This window comes from Festucalex cinctus, chromosome 16 (assembly GCF_051991245.1).
Source record: "Festucalex cinctus isolate MCC-2025b chromosome 16, RoL_Fcin_1.0, whole genome shotgun sequence".
NCBI lineage: Eukaryota > Metazoa > Chordata > Actinopteri > Syngnathiformes > Syngnathidae > Festucalex > Festucalex cinctus.
This window is the reverse complement of record NC_135426.1, coordinates 17876644-17891077: the sequence shown is the minus strand read 5'-3', so window position 1 is coordinate 17891077 and position 14434 is coordinate 17876644. Positions and strand designations below refer to the sequence as shown.

The following is a 14434-nucleotide window of genomic DNA, read 5'->3' as shown; positions in this document are numbered from 1 at the left end:
GTCACCCTGCCTCAACTGTGAGCTTTCTTGGAACACTGCACCTCTACTGAGGATTTTCATTACAATATAGACAGCAAAGGTCTCATGATCTCCAGGCTTTATTAGGAAAATAGAGGTTGTTGGGTTTGTATTTGTACAAGGTGTGGGCTAATATGTAGGGAAAGGTACTTAAGTACAGCTTGCGAGAGGAACCCAGTGACATATAAATGAAGATGAAACATTGCTACTTGGATAATTGTACTCATTTATGACAAATTTCTACACTCTAACAGTTGGGTCAAAAATAACCCAAATTGTGTTAAAAAAAATAAATAAAAAATCTTGGATTAAATGAATTGGGTTGTTCTGTACAAAGATGGCCCCAAAAATTGGGCTGTTTTGTGGGTTATCTATTTGACCCAACTTTATGGGTTAAATGAGTAATCCAATGACAGTGTAGTGAATAACCCAATTCATGAATTGAGTAATGAATAACCCAATTCATGAATTGGGCTAAATGACGGTGAAATAAATTGGGTTGTTCATCCCATAAAGTTGGGTCAAATGAATAATCTGCAAGACAACCCAGTTTTGGGTTATTGATTTGACCCAACTTTATGGGTTAAATGAATAACCAAATGACTGTTTAATGAGTAACCCAATTCATGAATTGGGTTAAATGACTGAAATTAATTGGGTTGTTCATTTCACCCATAAAATTGGGTCAAATCAACAACCTGCAAAACAACCCAATTTTGGGTCATTGCTTTGACCTAATATTTTGGGTCAAACCAATAACCCTACGACGGTTTCATGAATAACCCAAAAAGTTGGATCAAATAAATAACCCGAAAAAAATTAACCCATTTTTTGGGGGGAATTTTTGTACAAAAAATATTGGGTTTAATTCATTTAAATGACTAACACAAAAAGTTGGGTTAGTTCCTTTTTGACCCAATTTGGGTTATATTTGACCCAGCTGTTTTTATTGTGCTGTGCCCATATGTTTTACTGTATCTTGTCTGTGTGCATCTGGTTTTAGGCTCTGCATCAAGCCACAGGAACACGCCCGCCATTTTTTTCTTTCCACGGGGGACACAAAGGAGGCTGGTGGGCAACAGACTGTAAAACAAACAAGTCGCCATAGAGGAAGTAGGTTATCTTTTGGAAACCTTGTCACGTCGCACATCCCGCCGCTCACGCACGTACGCACACACTCACACGGACGCTTGGATGATCCTGATGGGATGTGAATCCCATGGTCGCTACGTAAACATTCGTTAACTAAACATGGCCGTGTAACGTAGGTGAGAAAGCCCGTGGAGTTAAACAAGCATCACAGGATTAGCTGCCGTGTTTGGAGCCGTCGGGAGTAAACTGACATGTTGGTGTCAATATGTTTGCATCGGAAGCGGTGTTTCGAAACCTTGTTGAGCCGTGTTTTGCCAAATTGTTTGGAAAAATGTCACAAAATATATAATATACTGAAAATAAAGCATAGTCTGTTGTCCTGGTGTATGAGTTTACATGACTCATCATTCTACTTAGGACAGCAGCATTTTAATTAGTAAAAAGTAAATTACATGTCTTTGAAACCAGTTCCAAGGAAATGTCTCCTAGTTCACAGAAAGAGATGCTTCCGTTTTTAAACCTGCGTCCTCCAACCAAATGGTATCTCATTGCGGCGCCCAGCGGACGCACAAAAAAAAAAATCTCGCGCAGTTTTCTACATGAGTTATTAAATTAAGCTTGCCCTGTGTCCAAATGTGCCAGAGCATCTCTTGATATGTGGGGCATTACCTTAGTAATCCTCTTAGTGGTGGGAAAGTGGTTTAGCGGGCGCATTCTTTATGACAGGAGCACAAATGGGAGGGTGTCGGGTGGGGATCGTGTTAGCCTGAGGGGCCCCAGCGGGGTAAGGGAGGCCGCCCATCTCGTTCTCCGAAAACTTTTGGTCCTAGAGCCGCCCCGTGAACCTGCTGACTCCCTGCTCCCCTCTGCCGTGGAGCTTTATACAGTGAAGCTCAGACAAAAAGGAGGGAAAATTGTGTCAGAGGTCACACTGCAACTATGATTATTTATTTAGTATGTTGCAATATTTGTGCCAAAATATTGTCTTGTTATAGATACAGTAGTTTCATGCAGTTATCAAAAATTCTTTCAGAATTCTCGGCTTTGATTGCACTGCCATTAAATTTTATGATTACATTTGCCCTCAGTGAGCAAAAGTAGATTAAAAAGACAAATTGAAGAAAGGATTCATTACATTTTGGAATGGATCCAGGATTTGACTAAGAGGCATTTTTTTGTTGCAATGTCCCACTGCAAACTACACCCACCCACAGTAATAAACACGAGTGGGATGAATACGTCTCACTCTGACAATGTCAGTCAATGAGCATTATCTTTAAAAGTCTTTGGTGTATGTCATTAAAATGTGCACGTGCCCACTGAATTGGACATTTAGTATACAGTGAATATACAGTTAAAAGTGCAAGGCATTCAACCTTTGGATTTTGTGATGAATAATTTCACTAAACATTGAATTACTGACATAATGTGGTTGCACAAGTGTACAAATCCTCTTATAAAAGGCAATTCTGAACAGTTCTAAATTGCAGTGTTAGCACAAAACATTCATGTTTCTGCTACAGGGCAAAAAAAAAAAAAGTCACGAAAAGCCTACTAGAATAGCTAGGATAAGTGGAACTATAGCATGGAGGAGCAAAACTGCCAAAATAGAGAACAAACAAATAAATAAAAGTTAAAATACAATAAAAAATATAAATATAATTTATTTGTCAATATATTTTTATTTTTTTTGTCTGATTAGATTTTTTTATTTTTTATTTTTTGCATCTACATTTATTTATGTAATTATTTATGTATTTATTATAACATTGACTTAAGTGGCTCTGCATAGAGGTGAGTCAGGTCAGATTAATTTCATGGCTCCAGTTGCTCTGCATGAACACAACTAGTGGTGAGAACGTTTCAGATGCAGACGCTGCGTGGGGGTAATTTAGTTTACTGTCCAGGGTAATGTTAGGGCACGGCTATAGCATTATAGTGCTGTAGTGACCCGGAGGATTCAGACACGCACTCTCACTTAAACACACACAGTACTTAAAAGGCAGTGAGACTCGTGACTTGCTATTAGCGTTCATTTACTCCTCCGGGCCTCCTAGTATCTGATGTGGGAGTTTCCCCTCCCCTCCCTTCCCTGTACTTGTTCTTTTTTGGCCTGTCAACCACGTCTCTATCATAATCATGCAGCGTAATAATGACAAAGCATCATTTGATTTGCTTACTAGTGACAATACATCCGTTTAAGGCTTGTCTCTTTCCTCTGCTCTGACGGTGTCAAATCCAAACAGAACTTTATTATCTCTGTAAAGACAGCATATTCCATGGTCCATCCATCCATTATTTGACGAAATTGTGCACCCAGTCATAATATTGATTGTCATCGGCCCGTGACAGCAGCTCAGAGTTCCTGTGCGCTTTTGTCTTGTCTCCACTTGTCTCTAGTATGTACTAGTACTACATTGATACAGGAAGTACAACAACATGCCTTTACTATGACAGTTTCCTCTTTGACTGCAGTTGGAGGTGAAGAGGACACAAAATAACAAAAGCGGGGTCTGCTGGCGGGAAGAGGAGGTGCCACCGCGCCAAACCAAGCGTCATAACCGGTAAGGCAGCACCAAAATATGTTCACAATGTGGCTTGGTGTCAGTTGAAAAATTAAATTCTTCCTGGTTGAGGAACAAAAAAGAACAACGTACCTGCAACAAAGCATGGGAATTAAGAACAGTTCAAAATAGCAATCGGTGTTGGCGCAGAACCTTCAGGCATCTGCTAAGACGCACAAAAAAACAAAAATACTATAGCTCCAATTTGAGTTTAATCAGAGGCACTAGTTGTAGGTGTGTGTTGACTTCCATTAACATGAGTCAGAATGTAAACACAGCCACATCCCAGTTTGAGGGATTACTTGACTCATTCAGCCATTTTCAGCAGTCAAAAGTTTTGTCCAGAATGAATTTGATAACTTCATTATTTTTCATGTACAATTAATACCTTTAAAGACTATATTTTTTTTCCTCTTGCTGTCGACTGACAACATCACCTGTGCTGAGGAAGTAGGTAACGACCAATCATGGCTCACCTGTTTTCTGGGTTTGCTCAGCAAACGGAGCCATAATTGGTCATTACCTGCTTCCTTTGCACAGGTGATGTCATTTTCAGTTGACAGCAAGTGGGGAAAATGGTTTTTAAAGGTATTAATTGTACATGGAAAATAATGTTATCAAATTTATTCTGAACAAAATATTAATGTTTTACTGCTGGAAATGGCTCAGCGAGTGAAGTATCCCTTTAAGAGGGTGTGCACATTATCTTAAATTTGACATATTTCTATTGAGCTGTACTCATTAAAGGTCACATTGATGGTGGAAAATGTTTTCAGATGACATCTTCATATCTTGACTTTATGTCAAAGACCTGACATTTCAACCGGGGTGTGTAGACTTTTAATATCCACGTATGTTCTGGCAATTTTACAAACTGTATAGTTTCTCATGGCGATTTCTCTACTGTTGCCCCTTCTTATAATTATCATATATATTACAAACAGTTTCCAGTGCAAAACTGAGACTACGTCATCAAACCTATTCAGTTCATTCCACAGCATCAGTCCAAAACTGTTACTTCTGCAAAGGCTGTTGATACAACCTTGTTTTGGATCTCAGTGATTAGCATTGTTATCTTTCTGGTTGACAATGTTCCTATGTTATTATGTTTGTGTAATGTTACACAAAACATACAGCGTACTGTACATTAGATTCAACACCTACACCCACAATGTCATTGTAGTATACACTCTTAGAAGTAGCTTAATAGTAGACTGCTATTATTTTCACAAGATAAATGTTGGATACGTGCAAAATAGAGTCTATATGCTCAACCATGGTTACTTTTTTGGACTGCTCCTCTCTACATATTTTGATTGTGTAGAAAAACTATGGAAGAGAAATGAAATTAAGACAAAAATGCACATCTTCAGTATTTTCATTCAGTTTAAAAGTGAAATTCAGTAGGGAAGTTGTGGTTTTTACAGTGAATGTAACTGCGGACATCAACTTCCTTGTAGTAACGCCTCATTTCCGCTCTAATCGTCCAGACATGGTTACAGTACATTTATGATGCCTTACATTTCTGTGATTCTGGAAAATTACTCTCTGACCCTGCAGTCACGTCAGTTTGTTTTGTATGCCAGTGTTCAGGCATTCGACGCGCAAGCGAGACAGCACATTTTGACTGATTGACTTCTCGTGTGTTCGCTAACCTGCGCTTCTTACGTACACGCATCGGAGACACTGTGGTTCCGCTGGACACTGACCCCGTGTTATGCAATTTTCTTCCACTAACGATATACTTTCAATCCAAGGATTGGACGCACTACAATTTCGCTCAAGTGCAGCTGGACACTGATGTTATGTTATGCAATTTTCTTCCCATACAGACACCAAAAACTAAGTCCCACTTTCGTGGAAATTACGTAAGTTGTATAGTATGGAGGACCAAATCTGCCAAAATAGAAAACAAATAAATAAAAGTGACATTATTACATTATATTAGAAAAAAATGTAACCCATATATATATATATATATATAAAATTTATTTTCCTCTGTAAATATATTTTGTTTTATTTCATTCATATATTTATATTATTGTATATATTTTTTTGCATTTGTATTTATTTATTTTGACAATTTAATCCTCCACAGTGTAACAACCAATGAAAGCATAATTGTCTCAGTATTAAAATAAATAAATCGAAAAATTCTAGTTAAATATTAAATGATGATGGGTCATGTGTTTTTCATCCAGTGTAGCTGCAATTTACAAAGGAACCATATTTGGAAACTTGATATGAATGAACACAATGTACGGTATGTCAGGAACTGAAAGTAGAAGGACGTAAAAGTACAAGTTTTCATGTAACCTCTTATAATATAGGCTCATGTAATAGTTACATAATTATGGGAACTAAATCCATTCATTTTATGTTACAGTTGGCATAGCGTACTTTATTTAAAACACCACCAGCGGAGTTAAATATTCATAATAGTTCATTTATTTCATTTCATTTTTCTTCATTTTGACCTCATTTCAATTTGGCGCAAATACACTGAGAACTACATCTTACCTTCTAGGAACCGCATCTACCGCATCCTAATGAAAGTGGCTTGACTTACATAAGGCTGAGGCATCATAGCGGTGTATTGTTTCTCTTCTCAGAAGCTCAAGCATGCATCACACACTTTTGCAAACTGCAACAACTGTGACCGAGCGCCTCCTTGTCCTGTGCATTCATTTCACTACCAAACTGAAATGCTCTAAATCTTAAATGCTCTAATAGAATTTTTTTTTTTCGAGAGCTCAGAATTGTAATAATAGAATAACTTTTAATCCACAGCAATTGAGAAACATATTGAATAAATACAGTTCCTGATTATTATTGTGGTTCTTAGCTGCTCGCAAACAGGATACAGCGGTGCTTGCTTGCCGATGAACACGTGCTGACATTCTCACGACCCTCATACCATAACTTCACACTAGTCAAACTTTGCATACCTGCGCTGTAAAAAATAGAGAAGGTTCGCTGACTTTGTGTGTGCTGAGGCAGGCAATGTGTACTGTAATGGGCTCTGTTGTGTGCTGAGAGGTATGATCCCAAACGCAGACACAAATAAATCTTTATCTATTTATTCACATTGAGAGGCAGAAACTAAGAGAGCGGTACACAGGAACAGTTGAGCAATAATCCGGCAAAACACACACAATTCTCAGACCCTTAAATAGACAGTCAATCAATCTCATTGGTTGTGGCTAGACATGTGAGTACTAGTACAGACATGGAATTCTCTGATTGGCTGTTGACTCCGTAATTACAGTTCCTGACATCAACAAACATCATATAGCATAAAAGATCCTTGACATCATATCGTCCAGACATCATATAGCCGAAAACTAGTTGAAACTGGATGATGTTACATCAATACCAAAACAAACACATAACGGGTCGTGAACTCTGGCGCACGGTCATGAACTCTACTCAAGCTTAACCCAGGCGTGATCCCAGACATGAGACAAGACCCAAACATTACTCCTGCATGACTCGAGTCATGACAGGCTCAAAGTGTCTTAATACAAGACAGTCTTACACATTTAAAGCAGATAGTCGACCCTTAAACATGAAACAAGGCGTTGAAGTGAGAATTAGAACCAAGTGTTAGATCACATAGCAAAAGCAAAACAAAAAAAATACCCGCTATGTAATAGATACGAAATATAGGGGGAAAAAAAAAAACATGTTTAAATTACATAAAATGCACTTCTCCTTTACCCAAATAATGCATATCAAGTTGCTAATTAGACAGCGTGATTATCACACAGGTGTGCCTTAGGCTACCCACAATAAATGGCCTCTCAAAAATGTAGTTTTATTATATTTGGGGGTGTTTGTAGGGTAGGGTAGCTGTTTGTTTGCAAACCTTTCTTTATGTTTATCTGTGCTGTCACTGTGGCTGCCAGCGACCTTGCTGTTATGCAAGTCTGCAACCCTCAGCATGTTCTGCTTCGTGTCTTTGGTTTCCCGACTCACCTTCACTTTGCTTGGAAACATTATCATAATGTTCTTATCCGGCTAGCCACATGGCGGCATGGGGGGAAAAAAAACAGTAACTCATGCGCACAATATATAAGCAAGCATTGTGACAAATCAGATTGCTTTTGATGAACTCTCAATTGAACCCGGTGTGAAATGGCAGGTTACCATGGCAACTCCGACTATAGTGAGCTGGCTTCCTGATAGCGATTAACTGGAGTTAAGCCGAAAGAAATTTGGCCAACATGCTAATCTCTTTCCAGTCTTTCTGACGTCTAACTGCAGTGCAGCTTCAGACCCTCGAAGAGTTAAAAAAAAATGAAAAAGACTTTTCCTCTTTAGGGAATTGAAATTGAAAAATGTGATGTTTCTTTTACATTTTATATAAGAGTAAATCGCATTTATAGTGGAATTTTCCTATATTTGTCTTATCGCATCTGTGCTCGTTTACGTCACATTTGTATGATTTTAGTTGCGGTGTGTGTACAGGATTGTCTCAGAAAATTAGAATATTGTGATAAAGTTCTTTATTTTCTGTAGTGCAATTAAAAAAACAAAAATGTCATACATTCTGGATTCATTACAAATCAACTGAAATATTGCAAGCCTTGTATTATTTTAATATTGCTGATTATGGCTTACAGCTTAAGAAAACTCAAGTATCCTATCTCAAAATATTAGAATATTTGCTCAGACCAGGTAAAAAAAAAAAAAAAGCCATAATCAGCAATATTAAAACAATAAAAGGCTTGCACTGCGATTGGCAACCAGTCCAGGGTGTACCCCGCCTACTGCCTAAAGCCAGCTGAGATAGGCTCCAGCACCCCCCGCGACCCTTGTGAGGAATAAGCGGTCAAGAAAATGGATGGATCGATAAAAGGCTTGCAATATTTCAGTTGATTTGTAAAAAATCCAGAATGTATGACATTTTTGTTTTTTTTAATTGCATTACAGAAAATAAAGGACTTTATAACAATATTCTAATTTTCTGAGACAATCCTGTATATAGACAAAACAACCCGCTGACCAGCAGCATGACTATCCCAATGTGCACCCAGACAGGCCTCCAGGGGAAATTCTGCGGCAAATACATTCAATGAATTATGCATTCTTGTGTATGCAGAATTGGAAGTCAGAATGTACGCAATAAAATGCAGCAATTACGTTGGCAACAAAATGAGGCATATGCACTATTCTTCACTCCAATTACTATCCAATTGACTCAGGATTGATCAAATCACCTTGTGGGTACATTTGCGTTAACAACACCATCCAAAGCTGATAGGGGCCAACAGCTGAGTAAACATAAATTCAGAGGACTGTATTATTGCTGTTTACTTTGAAGCCAGACTGGAACGTATTTTTATGAGCATTTTATTATGAATTCCGGCCCAACCTTATTTTGTGGACCCCACTTGTACAATAATGTACATATTTCTTCCTGGCTGTGATTGTTTGCTTTATTAAAATAACCCAGGTAAGCTGTTTTAAATGACATTTTAAATCCCTGCTCTACATTTAGGAATTTCCAAACATTATTGTTTTGGAATGGCCTGTTGTCCCGCCACTCATGCAACCATTGATAGAATCGTAGCTGCCTTTCGCCCACTCTCACCGACGACGGATGGAAGTGTGCAAATAGCTTTGTTAGACATGCAGTTCACACCATGCAGCGTCGCAGCGTCTGCACAGTCAAAGAAACAAGTGTGGATATCGTCAATGAGGACAGACTGTACACTGTGTCAATACTTTTCCAGTATTAGGAAATGGTTGCTCATTTTTCTCCTGGGGATTGGTCATCCTGTAACCTTCCCTCCTCAAATTATCACGTCCGTCGATAGTCCTATTAGCTCAGAACAGTGTGTTACTACAGCGATGAATACCAGTTAAACAATTGTCATTTAAAAGAAAGTTCACATGAGTCACACATTTTTTTATGGACACTTTAGATCTTATCTTCTAAACAGGAAATAACATTAGGAAGTGACATCTAACTGTAATCAGAGCAAGAAATATAGGTCAAGTCTCATAATGCAAGTTATAATTATAACAAAAGAAAACAATATTACATGTATAGTTATAGTTAAATATAATGACAGAAATCTAGCAGACATACAAATGAAATACAACAGCTACAGGTTGAAAAAATAATGCTTTAAATGGTATTATGCATTTCAAGGATGCTCATTGGAACTTAACTGGGAGGTCAGAGACAATAAAAAATTGTCACGTTACAAGTATCTCTGTGTTTGGTTGGATCGCGCTTCAATAAAAACGTTCTCTGAAGCCAAAAGATATCTGCTACATTTTTATCTGTACTTGATTATGCTGACCTTTTGTGCTTAAATGCACCTTCCCACTGCCTGTATGTTTGTTTATGCATACCATAGCACATTTTTTATCACAAATTGTAATACCTGAGTACAACACTGTTTGTTATATAAGAAGGCTGGCTGTCTCTCACTTGCCATGCAGAGGCGAAATAAATGGAATTTTTTCATAAATAAGGCTATTCTAGGTATGCTCAAGGCAAGTGTTGTAATCTACAACAATAACTTTCTGGATAGTATGTAAAGTCTTTTCACTCTTCTGTGGGTCAAGACCATCCTCTTTGTGTGTCTGCCTCGGTTCTCGGCAAGGTTACCCCCTCACAGCAAAACGCTGTTTCTCTCACAGTGTCGACATGTTCCCCTTTGGTGTGTGGCTTGGCCGCTCCTCACGGTCGGGCGAGTCACATCCAACCCCGAGCTGTGATCTCTGACACCCGCCGAGCCGGAGCAGCTGCCACGTACCTGACGGGACGTGAGTCACTTTGGAAACGGAATTAGATTTGAAAGTAGACATCCAGCAAAGCCATTTGGAGAAAAGGCACACTGTCATCTCTGTTGAGGATCATATTATGCAACAAGTGCTTGTCTTGGCCATGATATTCCCCCCCTGTTTGTTTAGTTAACCTTATAAAACAAGGCCAGAATCGAAACACACTTAACCTGTTCCTCCAGTGACAAGGAATATGTTTTTCACCCTCTTGCGTACATAGGTATGCCTTGGCTCACGTATGTGTCACATGACCCTATTTACTGTATTAATGTATGTAGGATGTTAGCCGCAGAGGAGATGTGAGCCAACCATATGCTTGCACCTTATGTAATCTCTCTCACACGCACACACACAAACACTTGCACATTTTCTTTGAAAACTAAATCCGATCCTTGCGATGTCATGCTGCTGTTCAATGGCATTGACATTTATGGGTATGCACCAGACACCTAGCTGAGCCACACGAGCTAGATTATTTTATTTTTTTTACTTACTGTTATTTTAGTGGATCATATTACACAAGTTCTTCTGATTAGGCTATCAACTCATGATTCATCTTAGAACCTTATTGGCCATTGTAGAGTATTCTCATCAGAAATGAATGTGTTGCTGATAGGAGCAGTTGTAAATAGCCTCTCGACTCATCCTTTACTGTACATGAGCTCAGATATCGAAATGTAACTATTTTTGGTAGGTGCAGAGTTTTTTTTTTTTTTTTTTTAAGTAAGCCACTGAGGCATACGTTTTCGTCACGCTGGTATTCGACCTTGAAAATACAAATGTCGATCGCATTAAAAAGCATCCAAGTTAAGCAGCTTTAATAAATGTAGATGGGTCATTGATGAACACATTTGTCATTTGTCTGATGATGACTAGGGATGTAACGATAAGCACGATATCGTGATATTAAAACTGCCACAATGTCGTCGGCGTCATGTTCGCGATATTTAAATGCCACACATCTGTTTAAAAAAAAAAAAAAAAAAAGTCAGGTTGATTTCCATTTGTGCAGTTATAGCACCCTCTGGTGGCTCGTTTTTTAGTACAATTTAATTTTCATTAGGGATGTTTTGGCCCTCGGTGGTCTAGTGGTTAGCACGTCCGCCTCCCAGTTCTGCGGACTCCGGTTCAAGTCCAGTCTCCGGCCTTCCTGGGTGGAGTTTGCATGTTCTCCCCGTGCCCGCGTGGGTCTTCTCTGGGTACTCCGGTCTCCTCCCACATTCCAAAGACATGCATGGCCGGTTAATTGGGTGCTCCGAATTGTTTTTATTGTTGCTACCCAAATTGAGGTCAGGAGGCAGCAACTGTTTGCTTGCTTTATGTGACCTGCCGGCATGCCCCGAGTGTAGCGCTAGGTAAATTGTGTTTGTTGTTTTTTTGTTTCAGGTATTTGCACTAAAAATACAACTTAACAAGTGTTTATTTAATGACTTCTCAGGTTTAATTGTTCCTGAATTGAAATAAACACATGACTAAGAATCAATGTTTGACCAGCTTTGGTAGCCTTTTGTTGGAAGATAATAGAAAAAAGATGCTGACGTTTGAGTGTACGGAAGTATATTGCATTCACTTGAGAAGAGAAAAAAAAAAACTCCGGTTTTTCTGACTAATTTTTTTTTCTGTCAAAAAAAAAATAATCCAAAAAACAGGCAAAAATATTCAGAAAAACAGGAGGAAAAACATTATTGTAAAAATAAATAAATAAATAATAAAATAAAATAAAATAAAAAAATTCCAAAAAACAGAGCACCAACTTCTTTTGAGTATATGTTATTTATTTATTTATTTATTTTACCTCTGAACTCCAAGTGACTTGTTGCAGACGACTGACCTGTATATATGACTGGATAGCCGATAGCCCATACATGCCAGTGCAAGCCGTTGAAGCGACAGGGCGGCCATCTTGCTCCTCCCACCTCGCGAGCAGACTACTGTATAAACTTAAACTACACGGTATACGAACAGATGAGACATATACAGCTCATAGGCAGTATAGGAACGGAGGCGGGGTTGGGGGGGGGGGTTGTGCTGGGGTGGTCACTATTTTTTAACAAGGGGGGAAAAAAACGGCACGAATAATACAAATTTTTTTTTTTTCTTTCTTATTCATTTATTTTTTAAATGTTTTTTTTCCCTCTGTTTTTCTGAATATTTTTTTCCGTTTTTCAGATTCCAGAGTTTTAGTGCTGCAAAATGTGTCTGTGCGATTAAAAAAACAACCCACATTATGCATGCATTTTATCCGTGTTCAGAGAGGAACTCAGAAATCTCGACGACACGGAAATGGAACACAAACGGTGCTCACTTGGCTGGCGCATACAAAGCTGCATATTAATATCTGGAGGTCGACGTCGTCTCGATGTTGTGTAATCAGATTTATGACAAAAGCCCGTAGTGGCATGCGACCTGCATTCGCTGATGACGCCGCGTACAAACACACCAATAACAAATGCGCCTTCAGTCAGTCCCATAAGGACATACGGCACATTCTTGATGTAAACAGTGATGCAATATGGAAGCTGTTTAATTAATATGCATGAGTGTTGATAGTGTGTTTAATAATGTTGATGGCATCACAGTTTGCCTACACGCATATTTATATTGTCATTAGACCGGACTCGAATAAATTGTAATTGGACATCCACTACAGTAGGTGGCAGTGGCGCTCTCATCGTCAGATTGCGCAAGGAGGATTAGATTCTCTGCAGATGTGTACTTAAAACAATTTCTAGACACATGATGCGGTAGGGATTAAGGTTGGGGGCACAAAATATTTTCTTCTTCCTCAATTGATGAGGTGCGAAAACATTTTGGCAATTGCGCATCCAAGTAAGTCAAGATGACCTTCCGAGGCATTTCGCTCGCTTGGGCAGCTGTCGCACGTGAAGCAGCCAAGAGTTTGGGAATATAGGTCACGATAATTTAATATGTGAGCTACGATTATTTGGAAGTGTTGGCAGTGCTCAACAGGTGCAGCCATGCTTGAGACACAAGCATTGTGCTTTGGTAAAATGTGAGCATTTTTGGGGGGGATAAGTTAGGGCAAAATGGCTGATCGAGGAGTGTGGAAGTTGGTTCAAAAATAATGTTACGCATATTTCCTTTTATGGCAAACTGGGTCGTGTAGATATTTGTAAAGGAATAGTGTCAGCTTGGTGAATGTTGCTATCTATATTTGTAATTAGTGTTTGTACATGTGATTGAAAAAGCAAAGTGTGGAGAGGCTGTTGTGCAAATCACAAGGTTCATGTAACAGATTCATAAATATCCACAATGTCGCCTTTATTTTTGTATGAGTGTCAATTTTCAACTATTATATCGCAATTGTCCAGTTCATTCGCTTTCGGAACAACTTCACCTTGGGCTTTGCAATTGAAATTCAATTACAATTTTAATTATTACACTCCACATTTACAAAATCAGCATAATCATTAAAAAAAAACATTATTAATACAATTTTTTGAGTTGTTTAAATGTATACATTTGCAACTATTTTAAAATAATTTAATACATTTTGTTTTATCCAAAAGGGACTTGCAAATTTGAGTTTCAAAGAATTGTATTTGTCTTAATATTTTTTTTTTTTTTTTTTTTAAATGTTTATTTTCTTGTTTTGGATGAAAAAATCCTACTGTACAATGCACATGCTGTTTTTACCAACATAAATAAATAAATAAATTTTATCATAAATCGTTTGGTCCAAAAGGAACTTACATAATTCTGTTTTTTTTTTAAATTTGTCTTAATATTTTGAAATGTGTAAACATTTTCTTGAAATGATTGTCCTACTGCACAGTGCACAAACTGCACTCCAACTTAAAATTTTTGCCAACATAAATACATAAAAAAATATAAAAAAAATAAATCAATGTTGTTATAAATTCTGTTTGGTCCAAAAGGAACTTACATAATTATAGTGTTTCTATTTTTTTTTAAATTTGTCTTAATACTTTGAAATG

The 14434-nt window shown here is 38.0% G+C and overlaps 1 protein-coding gene across 3 annotated transcripts in view; it reads left to right on the top strand.

The window, feature by feature from the left end:
* Positions 1-14434, top strand: part of osgep (O-sialoglycoprotein endopeptidase) — a 103792-nt gene that overhangs the window by 9302 nt on the left and 80056 nt on the right. For all 3 annotated transcript variants that reach the window (XM_077501392.1, XM_077501394.1, XM_077501393.1), the window contains 2 exons: positions 1022-1131; positions 3586-3674. The gene's annotated coding sequence lies outside the window, so the exon portion shown is untranslated. The remainder of the gene's footprint in view (positions 1-1021; positions 1132-3585; positions 3675-14434) is intronic.